This window comes from Ascaphus truei, chromosome 20 (assembly GCF_040206685.1).
Source record: "Ascaphus truei isolate aAscTru1 chromosome 20, aAscTru1.hap1, whole genome shotgun sequence".
Taxonomy (NCBI): Eukaryota; Metazoa; Chordata; class Amphibia; order Anura; family Ascaphidae; genus Ascaphus; species Ascaphus truei.
In genome coordinates this window covers 21,606,509-21,622,046 of record NC_134502.1, presented here as the reverse complement: position 1 = coordinate 21,622,046, position 15,538 = coordinate 21,606,509, and the positions used below count along the sequence as shown (strand labels likewise).

Genomic DNA, 15,538 nt, shown 5'->3' with positions numbered 1-15,538 from the left:
ATACCCCGCCCGCTCTCGCTCTCTATACCCCGCCCGCTCTCGCTCTCTATACCCTGCCCGCTCTCGCTCTCTATACCCTGCCCGCTCTCTCTCTCTATACCCCTCTCACTCTCTATACCCCTCTATCTCGCTCTCTATACCCCTCTCTCTCGCTCTCTTTACCTCGCTCTCGCTCTCTATACCTCGCTCTCGCTCTCTATACCTCGCTCTTGCTCCCTATACCTCACTCTCTATACCTCGCTCTCGCTCCCTATACCCCTCTCGCTCTATACCCCTCTCTCGCTCTCTATACCTTGCTCTCTATACCTCGCTCTCTATACTTCGCTCTTGCTCTCTATACCTCGCTCTCGCTCTCTATACCTCGCTCTCGCATTCTATACCTCGCTCTCGCACTCTATACCTCGCTCTCGCACTCTATACCTCGCTCTCGCACTCTATACCTCGCTCTCGCACTCTATACCTCGCTCCCTATACCCCTCTCTCGCTCTCTATACCTCGCTCTCGCTCCCTATACCTCGCTCTCGCACTCTATACCTCGCTCTCGCACTCTATACCTCGCACTCTATACCTCGCTCTCTATACCTCGCTCTCGCTCTCTATACCTCGCTCTCTATACCTCGCTCTCGCTCTCCATACCTCGCTCTCGCTCTCTATACCTCGCTCTCGCTCTCTATACCTCGCTCTCTATACCTCACTCTCGCTCCCTATACCTCGCTCTCGCTCTCTATACCTCGCTCTCGCTCCCTATACCCCTCTCTCGCTCTCTATACCTCGCTCTCGCTTTCTATACCTCGCTCTCGCACTCTATACCTCGCTCTCGCTCTCTATACCTCGCTCTCGCTCTCTGATAATTAGTGAGGCTCTAATATGTTAAGAGTGATACCTCGCTCTCGCTCTCTGATAATTAGTGAGGCTCTAATATGTTAAGAGTGATACCTCGCTCTCGCTCTCTGATAATTAGTGAGGCTCTAATATGTTAAGAGTGATACTGCCCCCAGGGTCATGGGTTCGAGCCTCACGTGGGGCGGTATTTTTTTTATTTTTGGGGGTGTATTTGAAAATAAACACTTCCCTTCCCCCCCCCTCCTCCCCTGTTTTTATACCAATATGTATGTTGCATTTACTCATTCTTAAGCTTTGAAATAACGTGCAAGTTTCATACCATTAGACCCATGATTCCTCTCTGCACAAGAACAAGAGCAAAACTCATAAAGCTGGTTTAATTCCCCCCACTGCATTAATCACATAAACCCATTTCTTCTCCCTATCCCTTCACTGTCTCTTCTTTAATTATTATTGTAATGCACTTTTTTTTTTTAAACATTTTTTCCAGACATTGGATTTTTTAAGGCAGTTCATATTCTTTTCATGCTGTTATGTTCTTTCAAACATACAAAATAAACATATGACAAATGATTTTAAAAAAAAACTAATCATATTAGGCAATAGCTACATTATAGCAGAAGCTATGATGTTTTACAAGAATGTTCTGCAAATCATATTAAATAAATACAGGGAAATAAAAAAAGTGCCGTGACCCGGATTCGAACCGGGGTTGCTGCGGCCACAACGCAGAGTACTAACCACTATACGATCACGGCGAGCTATGTGACAAGCACATTGACATCCCACAAAATAGAGGGAGTGATGATTCAGAGTCCAGTGCATGAGAGTGAAGTGATCTTTCAAGGTAATAAATGCTGATGGGACTATATATAGACTATGCAGTACCATTACATTTTTATTTGCATGCATGTTGTTCCATATTCGTTAAGATACGAAACAGATTTATCACTCGTCTTTCAACTTCTTTAAAACGCGGTTCAGGGAGAACTTGTTTGCATTCAGTGGCGGGTGTCCCATTTGGGTGGCGGCAGAATTTGGGGGCGGAAAGCGCGGTCCCGGCAACACAACGTCACGTGGTGTCGTGTTGCCGTGGTAAAGGACGGCGCAGCACGGCGCCGGGCCTGAGGCCGAGTCCAGGGTGGGTAGAGGCGCGCTGGCGCTCCGGCGCTGCGCCATGTTCGGACGTGCTTTTCCTGGCCGGCTAGGCGCGCGCGCGCGTCTGGGGGTCGCGGCCTCTACGTCGCGGATCCGGTTCGCCCTCATTTGGCGAACCGCTCACGTGCCGCGCTTGCGAGCGGCAAATTCAAATTCGCTCGCTTGGCAAGCAGCTGAGCGCCGAGCAGGCGCGCCCGGCCGCTCACACAGGACACGAGCATTGTCGCAACGTGCCTAGCGTGAGAGTGCGCGCCCGCTTAGCGCCACCCTGGACGAGCCCTAAGGCTTCTTGTATAGTAGGCGCTGGTGCACGCCCAGCGTTGCGCGTGCGTTTAGTTGTTAGGGTGCAAGCGGTGTCGCGCGCGGTTAAAGGGCGTGACCCTGATGTCACAGCGTTAGGCCGCTCCGCGATTGGCTCGCTGCGCGGCAGCAGCGCGAAAATACAATTTGATTGTATGAACACAAACAAATGTTCCAGCACTCACTGTCTATGGTCAAAATAATAGTCAACTAAAGGAAAATGTCCAAAATACAAATGAATTTAATATCATCACAACAAGCAACCACCAACTTGGATTAATGTACCACAATGGAAATAGTGCCTCTGGGGTGAGAGGTGTGGGGAAAGAACACGGGGAGAGGGAATAACACCAAGACACAATGAGGCTGGAGTAACACAACACGGGGAGGAGGCATGCTACGGGGGCAACATTTCGAGGTAAGAACCTCTTCTTCTGGACCGTTCCCTCTGGTCCAAAGGGACCAAGAGGTACTTCCTAATCCCTCTTTCCCCAACACAATTTCCAGCCAAGTCTCGCAATATAATCTAACGTGCCAAATAGCAAACACCAAAGTTGAAGCTAATGAGAATCAAAGAGCAACAGGAGTTCCAAATGACAAACCAATACGGTTTGACTTCGCTTTATATTGGTTTGTCATTATGTTGTGTTACTCCCTACTCATTGTGTCTAGGTGTTTATTCCCTCTCCTGTGTTCTTTCCCCACACCCCTCACCCCAGAGGCATTATTTCCATTTTGATACATTAATCCAAGTTCTTGTTTGCTTCTGGTATTAAATTCATTTATATTTTGGACATTTTTCTTTAGTTAACTATTATTTTGGCCATAGACAGTGAGTGCTGGAACATTTGTTTGTGTTTATTCATGACTTTAGGGGAATAAGGGCCCCTAGGTTCCTGTTGCACCCTGCGTTTAAGCTTGCGCTCAATCCATTATTTCTTCTGTTTGAGTGCTGTCTATCACTGATTTGTTTGCTACAATTTGATTGTATTTTCCTGGTCTGCCGCGCCACCGCTCACGGCGCACGTCCCAAGTATACAAACGTCTGGCTAACACAGCCAATTATAATTGACGCGTATGCGCACGGTAGCGCATGCGCGCGCACTATGTTACACGCCTACGGGCGGCATTTTTTTTAAAGCCGACACTTTGCACTTCTCTTTTCCCTTGGGTGTACAACATGGTTAGAGTGGATAGGACTTCCAGCACTTATTTAAGGGTCCGGAACGGCGTTCTGGCAGTTTGCAGCCACCCCGCCTCTTTCGTCAGGCCATGCTGGAAAACGTGGGTCCTACCCGGTGGAGGCAACATCTGCAGGCCCACCCTAGTGGCCGATACCATAAGTCAAGTCCAACTTTCGGTATCAGCCGCCCGACTTACCCAAGCTCCGGACCCAAGTTCTCCAGCTAGTGCCTGGGGGGAAGAGAGGGGAAAAGATAGGGGGTCACAAGCATTTTAAAATTGTTGAGTTCAATACGGTGCAGAAAAAGAGAATCCCTGTGTCACAGTATAATGACTTTTAAGAAGGCGTTCGAAAACCAAATTACTTGTATTTTTAACAATTATTATTCTACGAACCTTTAAAAAAAAAATACATATTGATATATTAATCAGTCTTGGTATCTAACAACTAATGCTTGCTGAGAAAAGTTATGTCAGGCAACAATTATGCAGTGAGAGATTAGTGACAAAGCGCTAGTTAAGTGAATGCTAAATTTGATGAATACTTAATAGTAATTAAATTCCAATAGTCCTTGAAGTCCAAAGGCTGCCTAATTTGGTCCAGCTGGTTGTCTCCGAAACCAGAACAGAATTGGAGGCAAATATGGCGCCCCGGTTGACAATCCAAGAAATATAAATTTGCAGCATCCAAGCAAGCAAACCCACCGGTAAATAGTCCCTCCTGGTCGGCTTAGTTGATATGTAGCCCCTGAAGATGTTGGTGGAGGTCACTTCACCTGGTCATGGATATATGTGGATGATAAGAGCAGATAAAAAAAACCCACCAATAGTGCATTATCTTTTGACAAGTAGTTTCCACGTGAGCAAGACTGCAACTTGAAAAACACTGCAGTGTGGGACACAAATACTCCTCACGGAGGCGATTTATTTGTATTAAAAAAAAAACAATAAAATTTGCTGCAATAGACTTTAAGAAGCTATGAAAGGGAGCTGAGTTTTCACTTCAACTCCAATGGATCCCTTTAGGATATTATATTATTAACTCTCCGGCTGGTTTAAAAACTGGAATCCTACTTACGATTAGTCCCTCGGACTTGCGCCTTTTAAGTATTGTATTGTATTGTATGTCTTTATTTATATAGCGCCATTAGTGTACATAGCGCTTCACAGTATTAATACACGGGATAATCAAATAAATAACAAATAATATAAATAACAGATCATGGGAATAAGTGCTTTAGACATAAAAGTAACATTTCGGAAGAGGAGTCTTTATGTAAGGAATCTCCCCCCCCCCCCCCCCGGCTGTCTCTCCGTGCCAGGCGGCGGGCGGCTGGCGTCTCCGATCAGCTGTTGCGCGGCTGGGGATCAGATGTCTCCCTGCCCCGGCTGCTGCGGTCGAAAGTCACAGATCTCCGAAGTCAGCTGCGGTGGGTCCTCGAGAGTCAAAAAAGATTAACCCTACGCGTTTCAAGACTGCTCTGTTTCTTCATCAGGGGTAATAATAATGATACTAAGGCCGCGCTTATGGTGCCGGTGACGTCGCGTCAAAACAAATGCATTGACGCCGTCGTGTGCGCTTACAGTAGGAGCGACGCGAAGGCGCGGTCGCGATCGCAGGAAGTCACTTCAATTAGATTTTTCCAGCGGCCGCAGTGTGACGTCAGCGTTGCCGTCAGTGCGGCCTTATGGTCTTGAGGTTGAAACGAATATTTTGATATTAACACAGAATGTTTTTGTACATTAAGATCAGTCTCCTAGCGGTGTCTTGGGAGGAAAGTTTTCAATGAACAAACATCACACCTCTCACCTCTGCATATTTACAATGACTTCTGTTGTATGTTAAGGCTGTTCCCAAGGCGTTGGTGGTATAGTGGTGAGCATAGCTGCCTTCCAAGCAGTTGACCCGGGTTCGATTCCCGGCCAACGCATTACATTTTATTTTCTTCTCCCAGATGTTTGTGTACAACTGCACACTATTCCAGGGGACGCGCAAACTTTTGTTGAAGTGAAACTTCTTTAGTGGCACCTCATTCGTGATGGGGTAAAAATGGATTGTAGAGACAGAAATGAAACGGATGTGACGTCAGTGCTGGCAGTTGAGGCCGGGCTGTGTTCTGGCTCAGCCCGACCCCAACACTGACATCCCAACCGCTCCAAAAATCAGATGCGGCGCCGCTCCTAACGGCCGCCATTCCCCCCACACGTCCGCTGCCATGCCGCGCATGCGCAGTAGTCATGGGGACGCAGAGGAAAGCCACGCATGCGCAGAAGCGGCTGGCAGCGGCGCCGTTCCCTGCCCGCTGCCATGCCGATGGACAGGAGGAAGGAGGCTGGCGCCGGCGCCGCTCCTGACAGCCGCCGTTCCCTGCCTGCTGCCATGCCGCCGCGTCATGCCAGCTTTTCTTCCGCCCACTCCACAGGCTGAGCAATGATTGGCTGCGGCCTGTTGCCTCCTCCAGTGACTGGGAGTGGGGGGGTTTGAGCGCGCCGCTGGGGGGTGGGGAAGGGGGACTATGCAATACATATATATATACTAGCTGATATACCTGGGATTTAATTTTCCCGCTCCCCCTCTTCCCCCCCCCGCTCTCTTTCCCCCCCGCTCTCTTTCCCCCCCTCCCGCTCTCTTTCCCCTCTCCCCCGCTCTCTTTCCCCCCTCCCCCGCTCTCTTTCCCCCCCGCTCTCTTTCCCCCCCGCTCTCTTTCCCCTCCCCCCGCTCTCTTTCCCCTCCCCCCGCTCTCTTTCCCCTCCCCCCGCTCTTTTCCCCCCGCTCTCTTTTCCCCCCGCTCTCTTTTCCCCCCGCTCTCTTTCCCCTCCCCCCGCTCTCTTCCCCCCCCGCTCTCTTCCCCCCCGCTCTCTTCCCCCCCGCTCTCTTCTCCCCCGCTCTCTTTCCCTCCCCCCGCTCTCTTCCCCCTCCCCCCCGCTCTCTTTCCCCTCCCCCCACTAACTTCCTTCCCCGCTCACTTTCCCCCCCCTCACTTCCCCCCGTTCTCTTTCCCCCCACGCTCTCTTTCCCCCGCGCTCTTTCTCCCCCCCCCCTTTCAACCCCCCCGCTCTCCTTCCCCTCCCTTCAACCCCTCCGCTCTCTTCCCCCCCCTCGCTCTCTTCCCCCCCTCGCTCTCTCCCCCCCTCCCCCCTCGCTCTCTTCCCCCCTCCCCCCTCGCTCTCTTCCCCCCTCCCCCCCGCTCTCTTCCCCCACCGCTCTCTTCCCCCCCGCTCTCTTCCCCCCTCCCCGCCCGCTCTCTTCCCCCCCCGCTCTCTTCTCCCCCCTCTCTTCCCCCCCGCTCTCTTCCCCCCCTCTCTCTCCCCCCCCCTCTCTCTTCCCCCCCGCTCTCTTCCCCCCCGCTCTCTTCCCCCCCGCTCTCTTCCCCCCCCCCGCTCTCTTCCCCCCCCGCTCTCTTCCCCCCCGCTCTCCCCCCCCCGCTCTCTCCCCCCGCTCTCTTCCCCCCCCCCCCCGCTCTCTCCCCTCCCCCGCTTTCTTTCCCCCCCGCTCTCTTCCCCCCCCGCTCTCTTCCCCCCCCACTCTCTTCCCCCCCCCACTCTCTTCCCCCCCCGCTCTCTTCCCCCCCCCACTCTCTTCCCCCCCCCACTCTCTTCCCCCCCGCTCTCTTCCCCCTCCCCCCCGCTCTCTTTCCCCTCCCCCCACTAACTTCCTCCCCCGCTCACTTTCCCCCCCCCTCACTTCCCCCCGTTCTCTTTCCCCCCACGCTCTCTTTCCCCCGCGCTCTTTCTCCCCCCCCCCTTTCAACCCCCCCGCTCTCCCTCCCCCCCCTTCAACCCCTCCGCTCTCTTCCCCCCCTCGCTCTCTTCCCCCCCTCGCTCTCTCCCCCCCTCCCCCCTCGCTCTCTTCCCCCCTCCCCCCTCGCTCTCTTCCCCCCTCCCCCCCGCTCTCTTCCCCCACCGCTCTCTTCCCCCACCGCTCTCTTCCCCCCCGCTCTCTTCACCCCTCCCCGCCCGCTCTCTTCCCCCCCCTCTCTCTTCCCCCCCCTCTCTCTTCCCCCCCGCTCTCTTCCCCCCCGCTCTCTTCCCCCCCCGCTCTCTTCCCCCCCCGGTCTCTTCCCCCCCCCCGCTCTCTTCCCCCCCCCCGCTCTCTTCCCCCCCCCCGCTCTCTTCCCCCCCCGCTCTCTTCCCCCCGCTCTCTCCCCCCCCGCTCTCTCCCCCCCGCTCTCTTCCCCCCCCCGCTCTCTCCCCTCCCCCGCTCTCTCCCCTCCCCCGCTCTCTCCCCTCCCCCGCTTTCTTTCCCCCCCGCTCTCTTCCCCCCCGCTCTCTTCCCCCCCCCGCTCTCTTCCCCCCCGCTCTCTTCCCCCCCCGCTCTCTTCCCCCCCCCGCTCTCTTCCCCCCCCGCTCTCTTCCCCCCCCGCTCTCTTCCCCCCCCGCTCTCTTCCCCCCCGCTCTCTTCCCCCCCCGCTCTCTTCCCAACCCCCCGCTCTCTTCCCCCCCCGCTCTCTTCCCCCCCTCCCCGCTCTCTTCCCCCCCCTCGCTCTCTTCCCCCCCCGCTGTCTCTTTCCCCCCTCCCCGCTCTCTTCCCCCACCGCTGTCTCTTTCCCCCCTCCCCGCTCTCTTCCCCCTCCGCTGTCTCTTTCCCCCCCCCGCTGTCTCTTCCCCCCCCCCGCTGTCTCTTCCCCCCCCCCGCTGTCTCTTTCCCCCCCCCCGCTGTCTCTTTCCCCCCCCCCGCTGTCTCTTTCCCCCCCCCCGCTGTCTCTTTCCCCCCCCCCGCTGTCTCTTCCCCCCCCCCCCGCTGTCTCTTTCCCCCCCCCCCCGCTGTCTCTTTCCCCCCCCCCGCTGTCTCTTTCCCCCCCCCCGCTGTCTCTTTCCCCCCTCCCCGCTCTCTTCCCCCCCCCACTCTCTTCCCCCCCCCCACTCTCTTCCCCCCCCCCACTCTCTTCCCCCCCCCCCACTCTCTTCCCCCCCCCCCCCACTCTCTTCCCCCCCCCCCCCACTCTCTTCCCCCCCCCCCCCACTCTCTTCCCCCCCCCCACTCTCTTCCCCCCGCTCTCTTCCCCCCCCGCTCTCTTTCTCCCCCGTTGACAGCAATCTGGCCCTGTTCCTGTGTGAGGTTTTACATATATAGACATTCTTTATAGCCATATTCAATGGTGTATGCTAATTCTTTTAGGATGGATAGTCTTACAAAATAAGTTCCAAAAGCACCAATGCTGTAAAAAAAATTATATATATATAATTATCTGAAGAATAAAAGAAACGCCCGAATAGGGACTTGAACCCTAGACCCTCAGATTAAAAGTCTGATGCTCTACCGACTGAGCTATCCGGGCTTGTGATACCATTTGTAATTATATATGTCTATGAGGCAGTCAGAATAGCTCTATATCTTCTGTTTATACAAGTGAGCCAGAGATGAATTCATTGTACAAATTCCACATGTTATTAAGTGATTCTGTAGCAATACCTAACCTTTTTATGTTCATTTTCACGCTGTGATATAGAAATATGATTAACTTTTTCCTTCAAAAAACGTACTCAACAATAAAAATTCAGAGTACAAAGTATGTAATAAATGATTTGTCTGAAGAATGTTTTTTTTTTTTTTTAGAACAATTAAATGTGGCCTAATTAAGAAAAAAAATCTAAATATATAATAAATGAATTAAATAATGCTACATGCACTTTAAGAAACAATTGTTGATAGTGTTATGTTTTGGTCCTACTTGGGACTGCACCTTTATTGCCTGGAGGAAGTCACAGTATACAGCAGCTGCAGATCTCACAGTAATCAGTGAGCTGCAGCACATCCCACTGACAGTGACTATATATCTCCTTTCTGTAACTGCCCTTTGTTGTCACCGACTGGTTTCTGATACTTCTGTATGAATAAAAAAAGCACCAGTGGGAAATAACAGCTGGGAAGTGTCAGACAGAGGCCTAGTGGGATGTGATACAATCCCCAGCAGAGTGACACCGTGTCACCTCCTCACAGAATAAGCCGCTTCCCCGGTTCCTGCAGAGAAACCCACAAACCCAGAGCACATATATCAGGCCTCCGGGGAGTGCCGGCTCCTGCCGGCTTTACTGCTCGGCCTGTGACATCTGCGCATGTGCAGAGCTCCTAATGCATTCTGGGAAATGTAGTCTTTTCTCTGACCGGCTGTAAAGTGGGAGCATGCGCAGCTGCTGCAGGAGCCTTGTCTGCTAGAGACAAAGAAGGGGAAAATGGCGCGTAAATAACACACTGAACATTAATAACCTCACTGAATGTAGTTTAGAGGCAGCTGCATTGGAATAAGATGCATATTATTTATTTCTGTTATTATCTGTGAATAATTTTCCTTGGCAGCCGTGTGCGCCGCTAAAACCCTCTAAACATAGATTCAAATGTTAGTAATTGTATAGTGTGTAATAATAAAGCCTTTATTTTCATACATATCATACAAAGGGCATATTGTACAGTGTAGCTGTATGCCTGCTAACTAGTCTGCAGGCCTTCCCTACATAGAGTGCACTATAGCTCATTTACCAATGGTAATAAATGTATACCATTTATTGGCCCTTTCCTCAAGTCGAAGGCTGCGGTCATGGCGCCTTCGCCCGCGCGGAGGCTGGGAAGTGACCCGCGTGAACGGGTGCTTTCCCTGGCCATGGTGGATGGGCTGTGGGGGGCGTGCCTAGGGGCGTCGCAGAGCTGGTTCGCCCTCATTGGGCGAACTGCTCACGTGACTGGCCTGTTGCGGTTGCTGATTTCTTGCGCAACGCGCTTCCGCCCACACGCCGCATGGACACGATCACCGCCATAAGGCAGGCTGATCGCTCAGCGTGCGGACGCCTCCGCACGGTCTGCAGCACCATGGCCCCAGCCTAAGGCAGGGATTATGGTCCCGGCGTCACTGCGTGCGCGTACTTGCGTGCGCGCGCCCGGCAACCACTCTTCTGGTTTCGTTGTTGTTAGCAACCACTGTGCCTGCGCGTCTGGCGGGAAAGTTGCGCGTTGAGAAGTTCCACTAGAGAAGTTTCACTTAAAAAAAAAAACTAAATTAGTTACAAAATAACCGCCTGGCGCCCTTCCCCTTCCCGGAAGGTCTCCAAACTCATGTGCCAGCGGACACACACACCCCGCCCATGTATCCTGGGGTCATAGGTTAGAGCCTAACGTTTGGCGGTCTTTTCATTTTTTTTTAATTTAAAAATAATCAAATGTAAAATTGGATATAGCTGGTTCTATTTACTGCTGGTCCCCGGCTACACTATCTCCACTTTTATTATAATAAGACCATGCACTTTTTATTTAGCACAAACATTTGATTTTTTGTTTACGGCAATAGAACCGTCAGTCTAATCAGTTCATTTTCTTTCCATGCTGTTATGTTCATCGACATACAAAATAAAGGCACCACAAATTATAAAAATGAGATAGAGAATAACTACAATATAAAAGAAACCTTTTTATATATTATAAAAAAATAAATTAATATGAGTGAGGAAAAAAAAATGCCGTGACCCGGATTCGAACCGGGGTTGCTGCGGCCACAACACAGAGTACTAACCACTATACGATCACGGCGAGCTATGTGACAAGCACATTAATCAGGCATGTTTTGCTGTGGGTGTATGATGAGACAATCGTACCCTACGATGCATTGTGCAATGTGAATAACAAATTATATGCCTTTTTCGTGCGTTTTAGTAAGCAAAAAAAAAAAATGTAACTGATCTCCCTGGGAGCCCAGAGAGAAATTTCTTCTAATGTGCCAACATATTTATTATTCCTGAGTAAATCAATTTAAGCGCAAAATGTTTGTAACGTTTATATTGCGTGTTCAGACCAGCCTGTTATATCTTACACGCAGGGGTGCGCAAACTATTTGAGAACTATTTGAGATGCGGCCCCCCCATGCCTGCTTCCCTCCCCCACCCCATGCTCGCGCCCCCACTTACCTCTTTTGCCTTTGTCAAATGACGCCGCGGGGGCCGGGTGATGTCACGTCACATGACCCCGTAGCGTCATCTGACGCTGCGTTGACATTGCGACGCATCACACCTCTGAATCCCGGTAAAGTGAATTTAAATGCCTTGGGGAAGAGCGCGGGGGCCTCTGCAACCGCCCGTGCACCCGTCTTCCAGGACACCACACACTAAAGTTTACAATGAGCAAAAATTCCAAGTCTGATGACCTCAAACTTTTTGAGCTGCGACCCCCTTCCTGGGAACCGCAGTGTGTGCGCCCCCCTTTTCCAATGGCTCAATGCCACATGACGTCTGCCCTAGATAAGAGGCGTTGGTGGTATAGTGGTGAGCATAGCTGCCTTCCAAGCAGTTGACCCGGGTTCGATTCCCGGCCAACGCATTACATTTTATATATTTTTCTCTCTTGAATATTTTGGTACGAAGGTATATTCTTAAAATTACTTTGCTGATAAAAAAAATAGTCAGATACCAAACTAAAAGGAATTTGTTTTTGTATAAATAAATAATGTTTCTCTCTCTTCTCCCCCTTCTCTGTCTTCTCCCCCTTCTTTCTCTTCTCCCTTCTCTCTCTACCCCACCTCTCCTCTTCTGCCACCTTTCTTTTCTCTAACTCTCTCTTCCCCACTTTGTCTCTTTTCTCCCTGTGACAATAGGGGTCCGGAGAGCAGCATATTAATGGGTAATTCCGGTCTTTGGCCCCTTATCCGTCTGATGTATGATGTACAATTGTACATGTATGATGTGCAGCCAATCGGAGGACGAGGTCTCGTCCGGCTGCACCAATCAGAGGAGGGGGCCGACTTAGGCACTCTGGACCGCCCATCAAGGAGGGGGCTGCTGGAGAGCCGTAAATTTGAACTGGCCAATGGAAATCGTGCCTACAGGATTGAAACCCGTCAATGGTTCACTTGGTCAGCCCCATACCTCAAAATGGGTAGGCGCCTAAGCATCTCGAGTGAACAAAGGCTCTGCACCGCCGAGAGCCATTTCCCGGATCTGGTTATCAGCCCTTCCCCACTTACCATGGTCCCGGTACTCACGCTGCTCCGAGCCTCTGCCACGAGCCGGTCTGCACGCGGGAAAAATGCTGACAATACAAATGACATACCGGGAATAAAAGTGCTTTTTATTATACAGTCCCCGTTCCCCAATTCATACCATTTCCCCTTCTAGATATCACACAGTGACATAGCTCTCATCTGGAAGAGGCTACACAATGCATTACACACAAACAAAATGAGCCTCACAGAGGCGGCCATTACACGCGGTATTGGGGGCAGCCAGCCGGGCTTCACCTATATTATGTGAGGCCGGCTACCCCTACCGTCACACCTCCCCTTCAAGATGAAGGCTCTGGGGAAGGTACCCCATCAGGTGGCTCTCCAAGACTGAAGACACTGGAAGTCCGTTTATTGGGGGCTGGGATCGCTCTGCCGGGAAAGGCCATTGGCGTTGCCATGGTCACTGACCTTCTTGTGTTGGATGCTAAAATCGAACTTCTGAAGGGCAAGGCTTCAGCGCAGCACCTTCCCATTCCCCCCCCACCCCCCGACACCCACTGCAACCAGCTAAGGGGGGTTGTGATCGGTGATCACTGTGACGGTAGGGATAGTCAGCCTCACATAACATAGCTTAAGCCTGGCTGGCTGCCCCAAAACCGTGTGTAATGGCCGCCTCTATGAGGCTCATTTGACCTGAATGTAATGTAATGTTTTGTGTAACCCCTTCCAGAAAAGAGGTAATCAGTGTGTGATACCTGGAAGGGGGAAAACTGTATGGTTTGGGGACCGGGGATTGTATAATAAAGAAAAACACTTTAATTCCCCATGTTAGAGTGTAGCATGTTCCCCATACAGTTAGTCAGCAAGCCAGTAATGTATTTATGTTATTAGCATTTCTCTGCATGCAGACCCAGTAATTCAATTAACTGGGCTGCCTGCAGAGAAATGCTGGGTCGTGACAAAGGCTGGGACAAATGGTGAGCGGGGAAGGGCTGATTACCAGGTCCAGGGACGGGCTCTCCGCAGGGTAGAGCCTTTGTTTCCCGCAGACACCGAGGTGCCTACCCATCGGGAGATATAGGGCTGACCTAGGGAACCGTTTGCCAGGTCTGAGCCCCATAGGCACGATTCTCATTGGTAAGTTTGAATTCCTCGCTTGCCAGCAGCTCCGTCATCCAGGGGTGGTCCTAAGCCGGCCCCCTTCACCCATTGGTGCAGCCGGGCAAGAAACTCGTCCTCTGATTGGCTGCACCATCACGATACGTGGCGCCATGATTGGCCGGCGGCGCCTGCTCCATGTTAAGTATAGCCGCCGAGGGCTATGTAAGGCGCGCGGACGATCAGGGAACCAGACCATCTCTGGAGTCGATCGGAGACTCGGCTGGCGGGCTTTTCGAACGTGCTCTGTGGGGAAATAGCACGGAACGGAGAAGCACAGGAGCAGCCAGGAAAGCCCAAACTACTTCGGAGCCGATCCGAGATGCGGCTGGCGGGAGATTTGAAAGTGCTTTGTGTAGAAGGGCACAGAGAAAGCACAGAGAAAGCACAGAGAAAGCACATGCACGTGGGTTCGGCGTGGAATCTTAGTTGCCCACTCCCTCACCTCCGGTAGTATTTTATATCCTCTCTGGACCTCTTCTTCCGGGGTACTCTCCAGAGAGAAAAGCTGATCATCCCCATCTCGTTCAGGGTAACAACACCAGACAGGCAGTCTTTGTACTCCCCCTGGTAATATGGTCGTCAGTCCGGCCTGACGATTGTATAGGTCTCCATGTCGCTCCAGGGCATAGATCCGTTGGCACTCTTCTCTTAGAACTGGATCTAGAAGGGCGGTGGCTAGAGGTAACTCGTTAGTCTCTTTCAGGTACGCCCGGAACACTGCTTGTACTATACCAGCGTTAGTGCCTAAAATGATCGGGTACTTGCACTGTCCTTGGGGTTCCGGACATACCAAGGCCACTAATTGCATGGGGTGTCTGTTCCTGGTGTTCAGCTGGAGTATTTCCATCTGCACCTGTACAATTCCAGCGATAGGGTAGTCTTCATTGCTTAGCCCTCATACTGTCACATGCTCGGCCGTTCTCAGTGTACAGTGCCGGAGGTGCTGTCCATAGAACTGTTGGTATATGATGGTCACTTGCGACCCTGTATCCAGTAGGGCCGATGCGTAGATCCCTTCTACTAATACTGGCACAATGGCTGCAGGGCCTACTTGGCTGTAAGCCCCTCTGTTAGGGGCATCCATCCCTGCCTCAGTATCCGCAGGGGCATTGGGGTTCCCTTGAGGGGTCTCCACGTCAGGTCCGGCGGCTTGTGCTCGGCATACCAACGTCCGGGCTGGGTTTCGTCGAGTGGAAGTTTTGTCCTCAGGGGGTTCCTCCCTTTCTGGGCAGGCCCGAGTGAAATGGCCTTTCTTACCGCAGGTGTAGCAAAGGAGGTCCCTTGATTCAGAACGGCCATGGTACGGGGGAGGGGAGTTGCGATTGGGCCTAGCTTTGGGGCCCGAGCCCTTAGGGGCGACCTCCTCTTCTGGAGTCGCGGGATTCTTGGCCTTGGCCCCAGCGGCTTTAGTTGGGTCACTGGGGAGAGGCTCCTTAACCTTGGCGGGAGTATGCAACCAGCCATATGCCTCATGCTTGTTGATCTCATCCACTAGATCCTCCCAGCAAGGGGGGTCGTTCCGTATCAGGGAGCATTTAACCATGATGGCGATAGGGTTGTCGGGAAGTGCTCCTTTCTGGAATTGATTCCAGCAATACTCATCCACCTGAGTGGACTTGATCTGGTCTCGTTTCCGCATATCCCATAGGACCTTCCTAATTCGGTGGAGATAGGCAGACAGCTCCTCCCCCAGCTTCTGGCGAAGGTTGAGGTACCTCAGCATCAGTTGGCCTTCATCTTCTGATCGCCCGTAAGCACGCTCAAGCGTCTCTAACATTTTCTGAGCAGTGATATCTGCATGTTGATCCTTAGCCAGCCGAATAGTGATGGAAGTGGGGGTCCGTAGACACTCCATTATGCGTTGTCGTTTGACTAGCTCAGGGCACGTCCGTTCCTCTACAACCTGTGAAGTATACTCTATCCATGCGTCAAACGCCTCTTCGCCCACCGGTGTCGGTTTAGTGCCTGAA

At 52.2% G+C, this 15,538-nt stretch overlaps 4 non-coding genes across 4 annotated transcripts; 2 read left to right on the top strand and 2 right to left on the bottom strand.

Moving 5' to 3' along the window:
* Positions 1-1,529: 1,529 nt before the first annotated feature.
* TRNAH-GUG (transfer RNA histidin (anticodon GUG)) lies at positions 1,530-1,601 on the bottom strand. The gene has a single exon. It is a non-coding gene; the product is annotated as a tRNA-His (tRNA).
* A 3,741-nt stretch (positions 1,602-5,342) lies between these two features.
* On the top strand, positions 5,343-5,414 carry TRNAG-UCC (transfer RNA glycine (anticodon UCC)). The gene has a single exon. It is a non-coding gene; the product is annotated as a tRNA-Gly (tRNA).
* Positions 5,415-10,930: 5,516 nt separating this feature from the next.
* Positions 10,931-11,002, bottom strand: TRNAH-GUG (transfer RNA histidin (anticodon GUG)). Its single transcript has one exon. It is a non-coding gene; the product is annotated as a tRNA-His (tRNA).
* Positions 11,003-11,713: 711 nt separating this feature from the next.
* On the top strand, positions 11,714-11,785 carry TRNAG-UCC (transfer RNA glycine (anticodon UCC)). Its single transcript has one exon. It is a non-coding gene; the product is annotated as a tRNA-Gly (tRNA).
* The last annotated feature ends 3,753 nt before the right edge of the window (positions 11,786-15,538 follow it).